At 48.3% G+C, this 6,032-nt stretch overlaps 1 protein-coding gene across 1 annotated transcript in view; it reads left to right on the forward strand.

Moving 5' to 3' along the window:
* The first annotated feature begins 3,043 nt into the window (after nt 1-3,043).
* The window catches only part of LOC107108353 (DNA-directed RNA polymerase II subunit 1-like), a 17,226-nt gene continuing 14,237 nt past the window's right edge, over nt 3,044-6,032 (forward strand). Inside the window, exon 1 of the mRNA XM_015408780.1 lies at nt 3,044-3,170. The gene's annotated coding sequence lies outside the window, so the exon portion shown is untranslated. The remainder of the gene's footprint in view (nt 3,171-6,032) is intronic.

Genomic DNA, 6,032 nt, shown 5'->3' on the forward strand with positions numbered 1-6,032 from the left:
TGGCTGGCATTTGCAGGCGCCTCGGAGAGAGGAAGAGAGACTCTTCCCGCTGCTCTCCAGGGGACTGGCAGGGACCAGGGAGAGGCTTCCCTGCAGTGCTGGGGGGAGAGGTCGGGGGTCTCCAGCAAATAGGGGTGAAAGGAGACTTGGAAAGCTTCCCCCAAGGAGAAGAAAATCGCTCAGAGAACTGTGGAAGGAAGTGGAGGGGCGCAGCAGAGACGGCTGACCGAAGGGAGTCACCACATCCGTCTGCTCCCCTTTCCCAAACCACAGAAAGTTTCTCATCTTCCCCCCACCTCTTACTACTTGCGGGGGTGGTGATGGCAGAAACCCTCCGATTTCCCCTAGGAAGCGAAGGTAAAACAAGTGTCCCCACCCCGCCCCGTGTTAAAATAAAGTCCAGGCAGACAGGAAAGCAACACAGGGCCAGGTACACACAGGAGATTTTTTTTTTTTTTTACCAGGCCAAGTTTGCAGAAAAATCCATGGAAGAAAATTACCAGTTTGATATTTTTAGGAAATAGCTCCGCAGCCAGGGGGCCTAAACACTACCCTAAGCCCCGCCTCCAGCTCCCAGCAGCCCTCAGTCAGGCTTGGAGGAGGTGGAGGTAGCACGTGCTGCTTCTCCCGCCATCAGCCAGAAGGGTAAGTTGGTCGGGGTGTAAGGAGCGGGGGCTTGTTTCAGGTGGGGTAGGGTGGGAGGAAGCCCAGGGCTGCACCCACCCAGCCACCCAGGAGAAAGCGAGCCCCAGGAACTCTTGTGCTGCAGGGAGCACATTGCTCCAGGATACAGAAAACCCTGGGCTCACTTTCTCCAGTGGGTGTGTGGGTGTGGGTGCGCTCTCTGTCCCTCTCTCTCTTTCTGTTTCTCTCTCTCTTTCTGTTGAGGTGTGTGAGAGCTGGAAACGAGAGGCTGGGGAGCTGCTCCACCCCACTCCAGGCTGCTTACCTTGCAGCCTGACTTTCTTTCTTTCCATCCCTTCTTTCTGTCTTTCATTTCTCTCTCCCCACCTATTAGGTTTTTTCCCAGAGAAGGGAGCAAGCAAAACATGGCAGCTTGCTGACATCCAGCCACCCAGGAGAAAGCGAGCCCCAGGAACTCTTGTGCTGCAGGGAGCACATTGCTCCAGGATACAGAAAATCCTGGGCTCACTTTCTCCAGTAGGTGTGGGTGTGGCTGCGCTCTCTGTCCCTCTCTTTCTGTTTCTCCCTCTCTTTCTCTTGAGGTGTGTGAGAGCTGGAAACGAGAGGCTGGGGAGCTGCTCCACCCCACTCCGGGCTGCTTCCCTTGCAGCCTGACTTTCTTTCCTTCCCTTCTTTCTGTCTTTCACTTCTCTCTCCTTTTAGGGTTTTTTCCAGCTTTCCCCCCTTCCTTCTCTCCCCACCCCCCTCTCCCCATCTATTTGCTTTCTTTCCACCTTTCCCCTCCTTCCCTTGCTAAAATAGCCCTAGTTAGGGTTGCCAGGTTTCCCCTGGCCACCTCTGGGGGATGAGGGGAGGGATGGCCCAGTCCAGGTTAGGAAACTCCTGGACATTTGGGAATGGAGTCTGGAGAGGACAGGGACCTAAGTGGGGCACAATGCCATAGAGTCCACCCTCCAGAACATCATTTTTTCCCTCAGGGAACTGATCTCTGTAAACTGGAAATGAGCTGTAATTCCATGGATCCCCAGGTCCCACCTGGAGGCTGGCATCCCTAGCTCCAGTACTGAAATCGGAAGCTCTGGTTCAGCTGTGTGAGTCCTGGCATTGGCTTGCATTTGCCAAATGAGAGTGTTTGGGTTTCTCTGTGAATTTGAGGACAGGAACTGGCACTAAAGTGAGATTGGAGTCAGTGTGCTGTTGGGGTTTGATGTTTGTGGGGGAGGGGAGAAAGTAAGCCTGGCATATCACATCATAACCAAAGCCATTGCTCATGTTCATCATCATCATCATCATCATCATCATCATCATCTCCTAAAATGCATTTATGTTTGAAAATGGTGGGCGCATTGAGGGGGGGCAAAGAAGGTAGGCTCTCCTAGTGTGCAAAAAACCCTGGAGCCGGCCCTGGGAAGGTGCTAGAGCCTTACTCTTTTAAAAAAGTGAAACCTGGGAATTCAGAGAACCTACTTGACCTATCATTTTTAGCAGTAGAGCAATATTACGAAAATACAACTGAAACCACATCAAGAGTAGGGAGGAGGAGAGGGAGTACTTTGCCAATTATGACAGTCCAGTGATTGAAGAGTGGGCTAGAGGTACATTGTGTCAGTGGGACAAAGAAACCAATAGAAACATTACACATGAGGAAAAGGGTGACTCAAAACTGGCTTCCAGAAAAAGACTGGGGTTAAAGTGATCTCAAAAGAAATGGAAACCCCCCTCAACGGGGGGAGGGGGGAGAAGTGAAACTTAAAGGCACAAAAAGTTGTGTGGAAATCAGGCGATAAACACAAATAGTATAGGACCAGAACCAACAAACAAAACAGTCCATGCATGATCTCCAGTACAGCCTTTCCAGCAATCCCATTTTTACCAGTGGAAAAACTGGCTGGATCCAATCCAATCCAAGTGTTGTTGGTTTTTTTTTTTTAATGGCTGGTGTATCCGTCTGTGTATCTATCTTTTTTTCTTTGGATAAAGTTTCGGAAATACTTTACAAAAACCACCTTCTTCTGCCATGGGATAAATCAGGAATGAAATGTTAAATAAAATGGACTACATTCAGATAGCCTTGGGTATTTCAAGGAAAGTGATGTTGTTTAAGGTCAACAAGAGAGAGACTGAAGAATGTGTGGGAAACAAGGAAATGAAGCTGCTGGAGAGTGAGCCACTAAGAGATTGAGGAACATCCATGAGCATCTGGTGAGGGCCAACACTGATGTATGGACATCTGCCAAACGCATGAGTGTAAACTATCCAAAGTCATTTTGTGCAATACTCATGGGTGTGTCAATGGTGCATTGGGCAACATCCAAAGTGAGGGGGTGGTGAGTCTGAACTGAGAAGCAAGAACTGAATTGTGGGCTGACTGCAGAAAACACAATAGTCTGAGCTCCCACAGCAAGAACTTTGGAGAAAAAGCAGCAGCAGCTTCACAGCCATATTGCCCAAAGGCCATCGCGCAGGGGGGGTCTCCCGTCTTTGCAGCACTGCTGAACAGAGTACAGCCTGCCTGTTGAGTGGATGTGAGTATGAATGCGTAAGGAATAATCTTTATATGCATTGATATGACTTCATCAAAGCATAACAAAAAAAACCACGAGTGAATTGTGGCTCTTTCTTGATCCCTATGTGACACCTCTGTTCATGCTTGCACTCGAGTGACCTCTTTTTGGTGTAGTGGTTAGGAGCACAGACTCTAATCTGAGAGAACTGGGTTTGATTCCTCACTCCTCCACATGCAGCTGTTGGGTGACCTTGGGCAAGCCACAGTTCTCTCAGAGCTGTTCTGTCAAGAGCAGTTCTCGCTCAGCCCCACCTGCCTCACAGGGTATCTGTTGTGGGGAGGGGAAGGGAAAGGAGGTTGTAAGCTGCTCTGAGACTCAGTGAAGGGCGGGGTATAAATCCAAACGCTTCTCCTTCTCCTCCTCCTTCCCTAGTTCCACCCCATATGTTCTCACTGAGCACCAAACCTCATGTGATCCCTTGCTGTGCTGATTAGAAACAAGTACTCCTGGATGTGTTAAGTTTCAGGTTTTAAAACATGGAGGAGGTGACACTTTGGGTTGAGCGAACAGTGTTGGAAGGAATCAATTAACCCCTTCCCCACAATTCTAATCCATATAGTCTCTCTGCCTCCATATACGCTCATGATGCTCAATTATGTGTTTCGATATTAGGGCATCCATCCCCAGCGCCATATATATGTGGTTTGATGCTGAGACAGGAAATGTTGCTAAACGTTTGAGTTATCCATTGTGAGATTAAGGCTGTAATCCTAAACATATTTACTAGGGAATAAATCCCAGGAAACACAATGGAATGTACTCCAAAGCTTTATAAGTACTTGATGGCACACTATTATTATTTAAACTTCTATTCTATTGAGAAAACAGTGACGGAAAGAAGCAATTAAGCTTTAGAAGAAGGAAATTGGTGTGTACGGTTTGTTGACACCACCACTGCTTTAGAAGTCAGTACAAGAAATACCATTGCATAGAAAATAAGTCCAGTACACAGCAAGCAAACAAAGAAGAATGTCCAATGTCTCAGAGGGTAGGGCTGCATGCGAGAATAGGGTTGCATGGATGATGGACTTGGTTCTCCTCATATTCTACAAAGAGAGACTGCAAGTATTCCCTGACAGATTCTCATTTTCCTGTTATAAATGATCTCCGCCTTTTGGGTGACCTTATAGCGACTCATCCTGGTAACTAATTAAGGAATAATAGTGCCCTTGCTTTCAGTTCTCCAGTGTTGGAGAGCATGCCCTGAGTTCATAGTAACATTCTTTACTATTGTCTCAAAACCTGCCATGAAATGGTCTGATTGTATGGGGACGGGAAGGGCTGTGGAGTGGTTGGGGTGGGGTGGAGAGTTCTGTCTATCCTCTTTCTCCACACCGAACATAAATTTATAATGTTTTAAATAGATGAATAGACGTTTCAATAATAACTGCGTGCCATCAAGTTGCAATCGACTTCTACTGACCCTAGGGGTTTCAAGGCAAGAAATGAGCAGAGGTGGTTTGCCGTTGCCTTCCTCTGCACAGCAACCCCAGTGTTCCTTAGTGGTCACCCATCAGATTACTAACCGTAGCCCACCTTGTAGAGCTTCCAAGCTCTAGTTGAGATCAGGCTAGTCAGAGCTATTCAGGCTGCTAGGAGAAGTTTCTATAAAAATGAATACCTATTTCTGCCAACAGAGAGCTCAGTCTCCCCCAACAGTTTTTCCTACACAGTCATGGGCCTTCCTAAGTCTGCAGAAAAATCCAAAAAGTAAAAAAAACCCTTCAGGGAGGGTTGAATTTCCCCCAATAACTTTTGAAATGGCCTCTGCAGGGATCTAACTCCAGACATCAACGGTGAAAGATTAGAACGTTTGGGGGGGGGGGGCTTTTAACAGTTTCTGTTAGTAAAAGGAGGGGGGGGGCCCCTTTCCAGTTCTATTTTGGCCTTTCTCCAAAGCAGCCATTTTCTCCAGGGAGACAGATCTCTGCTGTCTAGAGTCCGGTTGTAATTCTGGGGGGTCTCCAGGTCCAACTTGGAGATTGGCAACTCTAGGCCTGGCAGTAGTCTAAGGTTGCCAGGTCCCCCCTGATTTGCGTGACTCAACTAGGCCTGGCTGCTTGTTACTGTTCATCAGCAGCCACCCTACAAAAGCCAGTGAGGTGCAGCAGTTAGAGCTTCAAAGTAGGGTCTGCAAGACTCAGGTTCAGATCCCCATCTTGCAGTGGAAGCTGAGTGGGTGATTTTGGACCAGTCACATACTTTCAGCCTAACCAACCTCACAGGGTGGTTGTGCGGATAAAAAGGAGGCAAGAATAATGTAAGCTGCTTTGGTCCCCACTGTGGAGAAAGACTATAATTTTCCTAGGTAGAGGCTGTGGGGGAGGAGTGTGGAGACGGACAGCTGAAGACAGAGAGGCAGATAAAGGTAGATTGGCTGTTGGGTGGGAAGGAAATTGTGTTGCCAGCTTCAGGCTGGTAAATTCCTGGACATTTGAGAGGTGGATCCCTATATTCTATTATGTCCATGGGACCGCCGCCATTCTTAACAGTGCTTATGTTACTGCTTCTATAGCTCTGCAATAAAAGTATTACCGTTCTTGAATTGCAACTGTTGGCCAGGTGACAGAGATCAGTTTCCCTGGATAAAATGGCTGCTTTGGAGGGTTGAGTCTGTGGCATTATACCCTGCTGAAGCTGCTTGCCTCCCCAATCCTCTGTGTCCCAAAGCTCCACCCCCAGATCTCCAGGAATTTCCCAACTTGGAGCTGGGAGCCCTAAGGTGTATTGATCACTGTAGCTGGGAGATCCGTTGTGATTCCCAGAGCGCTGCCACTGCTGCTGGGGGGGGGGGAGAGGGGAAGAGGGAAGGCAGCGGGG

Source organism: Gekko japonicus, unplaced genomic scaffold (genome assembly GCF_001447785.1).
Source record: "Gekko japonicus isolate JY-2015 unplaced genomic scaffold, Gekko_japonicus_V1.1 scaffold3025, whole genome shotgun sequence".
NCBI lineage: Eukaryota > Metazoa > Chordata > Lepidosauria > Squamata > Gekkonidae > Gekko > Gekko japonicus.